The 14053-nt window shown below is 45.2% G+C and overlaps 1 long non-coding RNA gene across 1 annotated transcript in view; it reads left to right on the top strand.

Moving 5' to 3' along the window:
• The first annotated feature begins 1610 nt into the window (after nt 1-1610).
• Nucleotides 1611-14053, top strand: part of LOC141100082 (uncharacterized) — a 248453-nt gene continuing 236010 nt past the window's right edge. The window contains exon 1 of the long non-coding RNA XR_012234598.1: nt 1611-1754. This is a non-coding gene — a long non-coding RNA (uncharacterized lncRNA). The remainder of the gene's footprint in view (nt 1755-14053) is intronic.

Here is a 14053-nt window from a genome sequence, read left to right as displayed (position 1 = left end):
ATTTGTGGGGGAAGCTGTGTCCATCCAGTGATTTATGTACAAGAGACCGGGGTGTCTGTGGACTGTGTTTTGTGGGTGAAGTCGGTCAGGTCTACCACCCCGGTCGCCCTTGTTATATAACGCTGAATCTGTGCCTGCTATCTGACTGTTATCTTCTCTGTAACATGGTGGTAGGGGAGCACTGTCTTTCTAGCTGATTACTAAGGGACCATGTGATCTCTTGGTCTGGTGCCAGATGTAGATGGCTGCCAAAATTCAGGCTGTGTTGTAACATCTTGGCTTCAGCAGTAAAGAGGCTGCGATCAGGGACATAGGAGGTCAGTTAAGGTTTAACCCTTGTAATTAGTTGTGCATCATTGGTAGTCTCATAGGAGCATGTTAGACAGGTTAATGAAAATAACACATTAGCTAGTTCTCTAATTTAATCATTATGCATTCCTGGTGCAAATCAGTGAAATGTAAAACAGGTTGGTAATATAATTTCGAATATATTAGTAAGGTTGTGACAAACTGTTTTTATGCCCTTAGACAAAAGCCAATGTACATATGTCAAAACATCAAATGGGCCCCAGGAACATTTGTTGCAAAATCTGGTACCATAATAGCAAGCTCATTTTAATCTTCAGTAACACCAACATTACTAATTTCCATGTTGCTGACGATATGACTGATTGGCAGAGTGCCAATTTTGTGACTGCCTCTAGCTTTTTCTCCTGCTTCCTCCATCAAATTTTATGAGCACCAACTGCCTTCAGTTGTCGTTAATGTAAAAGTCTCTAAGATTTTACCCATGACTTGAGAGTGAAAGCTCAATCTAATGGAAAGAAGCAGATTTTTCCGATAGCGTATGTCAACATTTTTGTATTTTACTGCAAACTATTAATTTATGCAAAAAATAAAAAGGTTCCTTTTTAAAAGAGGACCTGTCACTATGTCAAAGTGGGCAGTTTTTTAAATCATTCTATTCCTGCTACCCCCTGAAGTAGTCTGCTTTTACAGTTTTCTGTAAACCTTGCATATGGTTCCCTGTTGGCCTTTTTATTTAGTTTACGAAGTGGGCGTGGCTCACAGGATAATCCAGAAGGGGAGTCATTAGGCTTCTCTGCATAATCTTGTGATCTTGGCTCTGTAGAAAAAGACCATGACATTTAGCACTAAATATACTGGTATATTTAAAAGGACAAAAAACCCGTATAATATAAGAGCAAAAACTGGCCAACTTTGAGTCAACTTTGATAAATGTACAAGATTCAGCTGTTGTTCAGAAGTTCAGGACTCTTGTAGTGGTGTGCCCTTGCTCTGCAGGATGTGACATGTTGGTCATTCATATACGAGTGTAGCTGCGCTTCCAGGTAACTATTGAAAGTAAGCTGTTGAGTGTGTACATGGGGAATAACACTATTCCTGGTCATTATCTGATTTTCATCCTTTCATTGTTAGTAGTTGTTCATATTTCTCAAAATTATTTTTTCATGTCACAAGTGTGTCATGTCCTCCTGGGAGATCTGGGGTTAGAAAATTATTACGTAGTGTGAATCGTAGGTAATTTAGCCTGTGTGTTTCGTGTCCCATAATAATTGTTTTGTTTCCTTTGGTGCAGAAGAGGTTAATGACCCTTTCTATGCTGGTTGGAAGCTCCATCTCACAGCTGACTTGTTCATTTCCTCGCTCTATAAAATTTGGCCAGAAATTCTCTTGCTCGCCAGTGAAAGTTTACTTCCTGATTTCCTGGAGTTGCAGTGCTAAAATTGGAGGTAATTTTTGCTGCTGAAGATTGTTGTATTGCTGTTTTTGGGTGTATGCTTTTATCGTTATCCTATTTCCATTTGGTTTGTACATTCATACCCTTCTCTATATACCTCTCTACCTTTGGTGAGTGTTTTGTATGTTAGTTGCTTTTTGACATTCCTGTTTCTCTTATGTGTTTATGGACTAGCATTTCTGTCCCAGGCCTCCTGGGCAGGGGGATTGGGCAGATTAGCGTATAACAGAAGAACAGTAAGGCACGTGGCCCAAACTTCCTTACCATCAGAGGTACCTTTGAGAGCAGGGAATGTTAGGGCCCCAGCCCTAGGGATGATGCAGGGCACCTTTCCCTAATCAAGTACAGTCACATAACATACTGGTTTTACATAGCTTCACAGGATAGTGTATTCAGTTTACAGATCTGCTTTAATGACATAACATCTCATTCTATTGATGTAAATAGTATAAACAATAAACTAAAAAAGGTGGTGATATAAGTGCTAATGAGTGTGACAGACAGGCAGAAGAATTTCTTAAAAGTATAATGGCTACATGTTTCAAAATCGAGCAGATGTCTTCCTCAGGCCAGGCATGTATGTTAACTGTACAACAGACAGGGTTTAAATGGACAAAAGAGAAAGGAAAAGAGTCACACACTGACTTCATGGGGTCAGGGATGAGTGCAAGTAAGTAAATGTGACAACACAGCATATAATCTAAATTATGTCAGACGTATATTTGCAGTTGGCCAGGAGACAAAGGTCATTATTCATTGGAGCCTAAACATTGACTCTTGAATTTATTATTGTGTTGCTATCCTTGGAAGACAGTGAAACAAGGTCATTGAACAATTGATGTTTGCTAATATGTTGATTACACATTGTATAAGTCCATGGAGCTTGTTGATCTGCAAAGAGTAAAGGACAAACTATGTAGATAGATTAAATTCTCAAACATAGAGAGTTGATCTTATCTCACCTTCCGCCTGACCTGTAGTTGATGGCTTGAAGGACAGTTATGAACTAAAAAAGGGGGATCTGCCTCTGTTACCAGAGAATCTACAGGATGTCAGATTAAGGGACCACCGCCCTAGCTGGAGGAATACAGAACAGCTCCTTTGAAATTATATATGAATAACCATTGTGAGTATAGTGTTTTGTTTAGTGTGCCCTTAAGGTGATTAAATATATCATTTCACCTTGGGCTTCTCTTTAATCTCGATCCCCGAATTCACACGTCCGTGTTCTCAGCTTTAAATTTGCAAACACATTAAGCTGTTAATAAATAAAAGAAATGCTACTAAAAAGAGCAATATTCCCACCTTACAGGAACTGTACAATGGTAGCTACCAGTCCTGCAGAACATACACATGATTACAGTACATGTACACATGATTACTCCCTCCCCCCAAAAATTAGTGTCATAGAAAGTATTAAAGGGAATCTGTCACCTATTTTTTCGACTATCAGCTGCTGGCACCGCCATCAGGGGCTTATCTACAGCATTCTTTAATGCTGTGTGAGGAAACACTTAGCTAGCCTAAATGAATTCAAGTCTCCAGGTCCAGATGAATTACACCCCAGAGTACTGAAGGAGATAGCAGAAGAAATTTTTGAACCCCTCTCTATAATCTTTGAAAATTCTTGGAGAACAGGAGAAGTGCCAGAAGACTGGAGAAGAGCAAATGTTGTTCCTATCTTCAAAAAGGGGAAGAAGGTGGACCCAGGTAACTATAGGCCGGTGAGTCTGACTTCTATACCAGGAAAGATCTTTGAACAAATTATTAAACAACATGTATGTCAATACCTGGATAAGAATGAAGTGATTAAACAGAGTCAGCATGGGTTTGTAACTAATAAGTCATGTCAGACTAACTTAATTTCCTTCTATGACGGTATCACTGATTGGGTGGATCAAGGAAATGCTGTAGATATAGTATATCTTGACTTCAGCAAAGCATTTGACAAAGTCTCTCATACAATCCTTATTGAAAAAATGATTAAGTATGGAATGGACAAGGCAACTGTTAGGTGGATTCATAACTGGCTTAGTGATCGGACCCAAAGAGTGGTCGTAAATGGCTGCACATCCAGTTGGAAGAATGTCTCAAGTGGGGTACCACAGGGCTCTGTCCTGGGCCCTGTATTGTTCAACATCTTTATCAACGATTTAGATGAAGGAATTGAGGGTAAACTGATTAAATTTGCTGATGACACAAAGCTAGGAGGGATATCTAATACTAGAGAAGAGAGAGAGAGGATTCAAAAAGATTTAAATAAACTGGAGAAGTGGGCAGCAACTAACAGAATGGTTTTTAACAGGGAGAAATGCAAAGTACTACATCTGGGCAATAAAAATGGAAAAAGCATATATAGAATGGGAGGAATAGGGCTAAGTGACAGCACATGTGAAAAAGACTTGGGTATACTAATAGATCACAGACTGAATATGAGTCAACAGTGTGATGCAGCAGCAAAAAAGGCAAATGCAATTCTAGGATGTATTAACAGAAGCATACAGTCTAGATCACGTGAAGTCATTATTTCCCTCTACTCCTCTTTGGTCAGACCTCATCTGGAATATTGTGTCCAGTTTTGGGCACCACATTTTAAAAAAGACATCAACAAACTGGAGCAAGTTCAGAAAAGAGCGACCAGAATGGTGACCGGTCTGCAAACCCTGTCTTATGAGGAAAGGTTGCAGGATTTGGGAATGTTTAGTTTGCAAAAGAGAAGACTGAGAGGAGACTTAATAGCTGTCTACAAATATCTAAAGGGCTGTCACATTGTAGAAGGATCAACTTTATTCTCATTTGCACAAGGAAAGACTAGAAGCAATGGGATGAAACTGAATGGGAGGAGACACAGATTAGATATTAGAAAAAACTTTTTGACAGTTAGAGTGATCAATGAGTGGAACAGGCTGCCACGAGAAGTGGTGAGTTCTCCTTCAATGGAAGTCTTCAAACAGAGGCTGGACAGACATCTGACTGGGATGATTTAGCGAATCCTGCTTTGAGCAGGGGGTTGGACAAGATGGCCCAGGAGGTCCCTTCCAACTCTACGATTCTATGATTCTATGATTCTATGAATTGCCCTAACTTCCATACCAATGATCCCTTTAAGAGAGACTGAGGTCGGAACCAGAGCGCTGAGTGGATTTGCCCTGACTTGCAAACCAATGATCCCTTTAATAAAATCCTGGGGTCATAACCACAGCGCTGAGTGGAAGAGTCCTAGCTTCCATACCGGGGAACCCTTTAAGAGAGCCTGGGGTCAGTACCAGAGCATTTGAAGGCAATTGCCCTGACTTTCATACCAGGGATCCCTTTAAGAAACACTGGGGTCAGAGCCAGAGGGCTTAGTGGAATTGCCCTAATGTCCATACCAATTATCCCTTTAATAGCAGCTTGGGGACAGAATCAGAGTGGTGAGGGATTATTTGCCCTAACTTCCATATCGGAGATCCCTTTAAGAGAGGCCTGGGGTTAGTACCAAAGCGCAGAGTGGATGTGCCCTCACTTCCATACCGGGGATCCCTTTAAGAAACCCAGGGGTCAGAGCCAGAGCGCTTAGTGGAATTGCCCTAACTTCCATACCAATGATCCCTTTAAGAGAGGCCTGGGGTCAGAACCACAGCGCTGAGTGGAACGGTCCTAATTCCATACTGGGGATCCCTTTAAGGCCTCTTTCACACATCAGGTTTTCGCCGTCAGGCGCGATCCGGCACTTTTGACAAAAACCGGATCCGGCGAAATGCAATGCCGGATCCGGTTTCCCCCCCATTGACTTGCATTAGCGCCGGATCGGGCCGGATGGCCATGCGTTTCATCCGGTTTTCGCCAGATCCGGCAATGTGTCGCCATCCGGCGTCTGAAAAAACGGCTACTGTAACGTTTTTTGTCTCCGGCGAAAAAGCCGGACACGCCGGATCCGGCGTGTCAGGCTTTTTCACACAATGAAAGCCTATGAGCGCCGCAATGTGCCCGATCCGGCGTTACCCGGATCCGGTGGCCAGATCCGTTTTTTTGGGTCTGAGCATGCTCAGTAGCTCTGCCCACAAGACATATATAAAAGCATGACAGTGGGACCCTCAGCCACACCCAACATGCCACCCAAGACAGCAACCAGGCGCAGGAGAAGGCAGGTGACCACTGCAGCACCATCAGCACCACCACCACCACCCCAAATGGAGCAGCATGCTGAACAACGGGAAGGGAGTCCAGCAGCAGATGAGAGAAGTTAATTATCAAATCCCCCATTCCTCAAAACTAGGGCCATGGAATATCAAGATATTCATTGGCCCTTTGTTTCTCTTTATTCAACAGCCTCCCAAGAGATGCAGCAGCAGCAGTGGCAGCACTGGCAGCACTGGCAGCAGCAACAGCACCACCCACAGCCATGGAGTCTGGCCAGCAAGAGGACAGCACATCTTCTGGGAGCCCTCCCTCGCATCGTCAGCGTTTGACGGTAAGTTTTTATTTCCAAAATCCATCATCTCTGTAATATATGTCTATTCATTGCCTTTTATTTCAAAACAGGAATCACAAGCTGAAGAGTAGCTCCCAGAAGAAGAAGGAAGGGGTGGACAGACACCTGGAGTGGGCTCACAATTGGTAAGTTTTTTGCATCAAACGCAGAAACACAACATCACACTACACACAACACATAGAAAACAATGTTCTGCAGACCACACACAGCAAACAAATGCCAACATCCAAACACATAAATTTTTTTCTTTTCTTCTCTTGTCTTCCCAATCTGGTGCTCGGCCAAGAGGTCCTCGCAGTGCCTCCCAGGGTCGTCGGCGACAGCAACGCGGCGGTCACCAGCGTGTAAGTATAATATTTAAGTGAAATTTTGGTACACTTTTTATTTCATGTCTTAAGTGTGGTGACTAATTTTGCTATTTTTCTCTTTTACTTTAACAGCCTTCACAGCATGCTCCTGACTCAGACGGTGAGGATGGAGGAATAGATGTGGACCACCTCATCGATCTCGTCAGAGAAAGGGAGCCGCTATGGAATATGGCTGACCGCCGCCATGCTGACCTGATCGTTACCCGACGACTCTGGGAGGAAATCTGTTCGCTCCTTGTGGACCGCTGGGAGGACCTCGATGCTCGGGCCCAGATTAAAGAGCGTAAGTATATACAGTACCGGTTTCTTGATGTAAACCAGTGTTTCCCGAACTCCAGTCCTCGTGGTCCCCACGGATCATGTGTTCAGGATTTCTATTTACTATGGAAATCCTGAAAACATGACCCCTGGGGACCATGAGGACTGGAGTTTAGGAAACACTGATGTTGTATACTAACCACTTTGTCCTTTCTCGTTTCAGGGGACAGAATTGTGAAGCGGTGGCGGTCTGTGAGGGATCGTTTCAAGAAGGAGTTCAATAAAGAGATGCGGGCCCCGAGTGGATCTGGAGGACGCAGGAGCAAGTACGCACGAGCCCTGTCGTTCCTCCGGGATACAATGGTCACCAGAAGGTAAATATTACACACCACATGTGAAAAAAAAATGTTTAGATGTAACAATTTTTTTTCAGCCAGGGCCATGCCATGTCACTATTTTAATTGTTTTTTTTTCTCTTTATTCCACAGCACGGTGAGCAGCACTCGGGAGCCTGCACGATTGGACCCTCCTGAGGCGATCCCTGAGGAGACCAGCACCGAGGGACACTTCGACCGCCCCGGTACATCTGCACCTTCCCAGCCTTCCCACACATTCGACCCATCTGTCCCATCCACTAGCACAGGAGCATCGTGGCCGCCTACATTACATGAAGCTGCTGGTGAGGAGATCACATTCCCTTTACCCCACCCTTCTGCCCCTGCCACCTCTAGTACACCTGCGGGTACTGGGCGGCAGCGGCAGAGGGGTCAGGAAAAGACTTATGCGCCAGAGTTCTTGCATCTGAATGCATCTTTCCAGAACTGTCTAAAAGTCTTGTCAGAGCAAATCTCCGCAGGCTTTCAGCAGATCAACTCCAGCATTCTGGAGGTGAAGACACTTCTGCAAACCATGCATTCAGAAGCAAGATCTTCACCAAACCACACCTTTTTCAGGTCTGTTGTGGAGCGCATGGCAACACTATCTCCTACCCAGCAGATGCATGTAATGCATTCGTGCCACGGTGCTCTCCAGCACGTTACCTCCCAACCTCCTCCTCCCACCCCAGTAGTTCCTCCACCTGCACCCCCTCCAGCCACTTTCCATCCTCCCCCTCCTATTACATACCAGCCACCTCCCCAGTACCAGCAACCTCCCCAGTACCAGACATCTCCCCACTTCCAGCAACCTGCCCCGTACCAAACTCCTTTCCCGTACCAAACTCCTTCCCCATACAACTTTCTATCAACATCATCTGCTCCTACAGTCCCTGCCCATCCCTCCACTCCACCGCCCACCTCCTCTTCTGCCTCCCACATGTCCACCCATTCTGTAGCTTTTTCCACACTTTCACCTCTAACTGTTCCTTCCCCACCACGATCCCAGTCCTCTCTCCACACTCCCAGTATCGAAGTGTCCCGCAGCCCCTCCAGCAGTATTTCCACCCCACAGTACACAGAATTGTAATGTGTGTTTTTTAATAAAAATGCCCATTGGGTTTAAAACCTTTATTAAAAAAGTTTTTTGCACTTTAAAAACATTTTACAAAAAAAAAAAATATTTTAAATAAAAGTTAAATTATCGTTTCACAATGGTTGTCTGTCATTTCTTTCTGCGGCGAAATATTTTTTAAAAAAAGGTTAAATACAGGGTATTTCAAAGGTAAAAAGGTATTCAAAACCAGGTATATAACTGTGGGTAAATTTTAGCTTTTTGCCACAGTTGTGTTCCTGGTTGTGTTTGAAGCAAAGTATTTCACCTAAAAAGTTGTGTTTATTGTTGGTGATTTCCTAACAATGTACACAACTTTTGTTAAAAGGTGAAATACTTTGCATAAAACACAACCAGGTACACACCTGTGGCCTAAAGGTAAAAATAGTAAGACCATGACAAGATAGCCAACTTTGGTTGGCAAAGGTATATACTGTTGGTACAGAAGGTACACAAGTTTGGTTAAGGGCACAAATCTTTCACACTCTGTCATCCTGCCAGTGTACTCTGCCTTGAGGTGACATAAAGTACAGTGCAAAATTGTCCCTCATTACTGAAACCGTCACAGAACTTCTAGTGGTAATGTCATGGTAATCTTGCAAGGTGGTTTCTTCAGAGGTGTCCTCAATGGAAATGGGTTCCTTGCAGATAAAATTGTGGAGTACCACGCAAGCTTTGATCACCTCGTCCACAGTTTCTGTCTTGAGGTTGATCGCAGTCAATAGGACCCGCCATTTGGCTGTCAGAATACCAAAGGTACATTCAACCATTCTTCTTGCTCTTGTGAGGCGGTAATTAAAAATGCGTTTTGGTCTTGTCAATCCTCTGCTACCGTACGGTTTCAAAAGGTGTTCTGACAGCTGGAAGGCTTCATCCCTACACAGACAAATGGCATAGGTGGACCAGATGTTTGCGGCAGCGGTCTAGGGGGTGGAAACTGGAAGGTGTTTCCATACAGTTTACGCCCCATGGCAGACAGTTTGAAAACTTGAGAGTCATTGGAGCGGCCATAGGCCCCAATATCAACAGCAATAAATTTGTATTCCGCGTCAGCGATAGCCATGAGGACAATTGAAAAATATTTCTTGTAATTTAAATATTCCGATCCCGATCCGGCTGGCTTTACAATGCGGATATGTTTCCCGTCCACAGCGCCCAAGCAGTTCGGAAACTGACATATCTGTTCAAACTTTTCTGAAATTTCAATCCACCTCTCTGTTGTGGGCTCTGGTAAAAACTCTTCAGCTAAGGAGTCCCACAGTGCACGGCATGTGTACTTCACTATTCCAGATATGGTGGAAATCCCGAGTCTGTACTGGAAATGCAGTGATGAAAGGGATTCTCCAGTTGCAAGAAATCTGTGGGGAATTAAAAAACAATAAATTAGTTTTAAATCACAGCATTACATACCAAAAGTCAACTATAACACTTGGAGCTGCAAACTACCACCAACAAGATTGCAGTGAAAGTGTGCTCAGATGCGAGCATATCCAATAAATGTGGCTTACCTTAAAGTCACCATCAGACGCTCTGCGGGTGAAACAGAGAAGTGGCAATAGGTGTCCGATTTTCTTATGAGGTGTGCAATGCGCTCCACCAAGTAATCAAAATTCTCCATTTTCATCCGAACATATCCAAAAAATGTCTCCGGGTTTCGTCTAAGGTCCATGCAGAGTGTAGAATAGACCCCACGCGTCATTCTCTTGGCTGTGATGGGGTGGATCCACAAACGTTGTCTACGATGCCTGATGCGCTGCTGTCTCGCTCTCTCCTTCTCCACAACAATCACCCTCAAACGATTCGCTTCCGCTGTAAAATCCGCCAAATTCTTCAAAATATTTCCAATCACAACATCCATCTTCGCCAGTAACTTGCTCTTCTCTCCAACCTGCACTTTCTCCTTTACAGCCTGTCAAAGAAGGGCTGTAGGAACACGCTATATATAGTTTTTCAGTAGCCAATCCCTTTCGGAAGGCCACAAGGGGCGATTTTAAAAACTGGATCCGGCGTAATCCGTCGAAAAACGGATCGAAAACCGGATGAACCGGATGAGACGGATCCGGTTTTGGCTGTCAAGCGCAAGACGGATCCGGCAGAAAACCGGATCCGTCACGTCCGGTTTTACTAAACATTTGCCGGATCCAGCGCTCCGGCACGACGCCGGAACGCGCCTGACGCCGAAAACCTGATGTGTGAAAGTAGCCTAAGAGAGGCCTGGGGTCAAAACCAAAGCGCTGGATGGATTTGCCCTAACTTTCATACCAATGATCCCTTTAAGAGAGGCCTGGGGTCAGTATAAGAGCACTGAGGGATTTCCCCTAACTTCCATACCGTAGATCCCTTTAAGAAGGAAGATGTGCCTATGGGATGGAGGATGTGTGATAGGTATATGGGCACGGGAGGGGGTGATTCATTTCTGCCATGTGCTCTCTGCTCCTTTCTGGGGGGCAGACAATGGCTGGGAGCTTATGTTCCCAGGGATGCTAGATCTCTCCCACCATGTCAGTGTCTGCTGAGGTGTTGTCGAGTGGGAAAACTGTTGCTCATAGCAACCAATCACAGCTCAGCTTCTTTTAAACAGTGTGATACACACATACATACACACACATACATTTAATTTTATATATATAGATGATGGCCCCACATATACAGTATATAATATGATGGCCCCACAGATATATAATATGATAGCCCCACAGCCCCACATATATATAATATGATGGCCCCACAGCCCCACATACAGTTAGGTCCATATATATTTGGACAGAGACAACATTTTTCTAATTTTGGTTCTAGACACAATGAGTTTTAAACAAAACAATTCAGATGCAGTTGAAGTTCAGACTTTCAGCTTTCATTTGAGGGTATCCACATTAAAACTGGATGAAGGGTTTAGGCGTTTCAGCTCCTTAACATGTGCCACCCTGTTTTTAAAGGGACCATAAGTAATTGGACAGATTAAATAATTGTAAATAAAATTTTCATTTCTAGTACTTGGTTGAAAACCCTTTGTTGGCAATAACTGTTTGAAGTCTTGAACTCAAGGACATCACAAGACGCTGTGTTTCCTCCTTTTTGATGCTCTGCCAGGCCTTCACTGCGGTGGTTTTCAGTTGCTGTTTGTTTGTGGGCCTTTCTGTCTGAAGTTTAGTCTTTAACAAGTGAAATGCATGCTCATTTGGGTTGAGTTCAGGTGACTGACTTGGCCATTCAAGAATATTCCACTTCTTTGCTTTAATAAACTCCTGGGTTGCTTTGGCTTTTTGTTTTGTCCATCTGTAGTATGAAACGATGAGGGTAGAGGGTAGGAGGTATTGTCTTAAAAATTTTTTTACTCCGATATAATACCTAAGTGGATGACAGTACCCTTAATGATGGACCGGATATGCGCTGTATAATTTGTGAACGCGCAACTGTATGGTTACTGCAGGCGCAGGAGGGGTGCTCCCTGGCTTAGACCCAGCTATGCGCAATGTACTCCGGACATGCGTGGTACATCTCGGGATGTTGTCTTCTTACTCTGGTTCAGGCATGCGCATTACAGCCTGGTTTTAGTCCGGGCACAATGCACTCCGGACATGCGCGGTTCATCGTTGGTATGGTGATTTCCTGCTCTGGTTCGGGCATGCGCATTACAGCCTGGGGAATGCGCACTCAAAAACTAACGCAGGCGCAGTAGAGGTGGCTTCCCTAGCCAGCAGCGATTAGGAGCAGGAAACGGAAAAGCCGAGTTGAAATACCTCTAGGGTCTGTAATACAGAGCAGGCGCAGGACTAACTGTGGAGACATGTGTTAGGTGATAATGATATGACCCTTTACCCTGCAATTTGGGTTGCATTGCAGGGTGACTATAAATAGCCGCCAGTAACTACACTCCTATTGACACCTGCAACCAGGCGCTACATCTGATGCTCTGAGGGATCATCCAACAGTATCATGGGCCTCCTGAGGAACGCCTACTATGGGAGAGAAACGCGTCGAGGCGAGATATGATCTTATCAGCATTGAGATAAGTTTTCCTTAATCTGTTAAATACATTGGCTGGTCTTTTTTTCCTCTGGGTATAGTGCAATATGAGAGCAATAAGCAATATAATTTCTGGTGATATCTGTTGATTTATATGGGAGCGGACATGTTAAGAATCAAATAAGTGATCTTTGAAGTTGTTAATATTTGTATTTATTATTACAATACTATGAATGGGTCACTATTTGGGTATCAGTGACTATTGATAATGTCCATCTTACCCATTAATCCCCATTTGTTTTATCCCTGTGTTTGTTTTGGTTACTTGTTGGATTTTGGGGGGTCTATTTAGTTGCAGTGCCCTTGTCATTTTTTGTCCTATAGGCCCTGTCCTGTCCTCTTAAAGTAGGTTTACATTCGAAGTTAGGTTGGTATCATAAGGGTCAGTAAGGGACAGCCGACGCGGAGCGGGGGCACCAGTACAATTTAGGGTGAAAAAGCTCCGCTGTTAGGTAGGGACGCTCTCAAATAGGGATTTTTAGACCCCACCTCTGTTTCATTTTCCAATTAAGTAATTTTGTTTCTCGGTTACTGGTTGTACCTCCTCTATTTGTTTATTTTTGGTGGTTTGTGATGATGGGTGCCTTATCTGGACTGCTTCATTTAGTGAAATAGACACCCAAACCAGTGAGGCTTTTTGTGTTCCTTTACATTGGTCTTCCTGAGACTAGGATATAACAAGGTGAGAAGGGTCTGCCGCCATGGAGCGGGGGTGCCATTTGCGTTCCAAGAGGGTGCCAACCTCCGCTGTCAGGTAGGGGTGATACATAGGGTCAGGGGTGGACCTACCGTCCATGCAGCCAGTTCATTGCACGGGGCCCTGGGGGAGAGGGGGCCCCTCCAGCCTCGAGCACTGCATGGCTAATTATTCATGCAAATTAGCCATGTGGACTTGTGGAATGGGAGCGCCGCAGAGCCAGCAAGGAGGAGAGGAGAGCAGCCCCCCTGCAGGAGGCAAGGGAGGGGTCTGACTCCTCCTGAGGCTGCGTGCCAGCGTGGCCCAGTGCAGAGGAGCCAGCCCTGAGGGCTGAGGTGAGAGATCATCAGAGATCAGCCAGCAGCGTCAGTGTCGTGGGGGAGGAGAGGAGGGTAGACAGACTGTCTGACTGTCACTCACACTGCCTGCCCTGTTGTGCCGGCCAGACGGTGGCTGCAGTTCAGCCGCAGGTCAGTGTGTGACATCACGTGTCTGTCTGAGTCTGTGTGGCCGTGCCCCTGCCCATAGCAGCAGCTCAGTCAGGAGGAATGTGCGGAGTGCAGACACTGTGACTGGAGAGTGGAGTGGACACAGTGTGGAATGGATCCTCTTGGTCTGGACTCTGGCCTGCCCTGTCTGCCTGCACAAGGTAAGAGTACCGGAGCTGAGCAGGACTGAGGGACTGGGACCGAGGAGGCAGGCATGATTTTGGGGGGCTCCTTGGGTGGGAGAGAAAACTGAAGCATGGCAGGCATGATTTTGGGGGACTCCGTCCTGGGGGAGAACTGAAGCATGATGGCCTGGCTGATCATGAATGGGGGGCCCCTGGCCTGGGGAGAAGCTTGGCCTGGCTGCTCATGAATAGGGAGGGCCCTGGCCTGGGGAGAAGCATGGCCTTGGCTGCTCATGAATGGGGGCCCCTGGGGAGAAGCATGGCTGCTCATGAATGGGGGGGGCCTGGCCTGGGGAGAAGCATGGCC

Source organism: Dendrobates tinctorius, unplaced genomic scaffold (genome assembly GCF_039654945.1).
Source record: "Dendrobates tinctorius isolate UK_male_01 unplaced genomic scaffold, ASM3965494v1 ptg000103l, whole genome shotgun sequence".
Taxonomy (NCBI): domain Eukaryota; kingdom Metazoa; phylum Chordata; class Amphibia; order Anura; family Dendrobatidae; genus Dendrobates; species Dendrobates tinctorius.
Note: the sequence above shows the minus strand (reverse complement) of the source record. Positions and strands in the feature narration are given on the sequence as shown.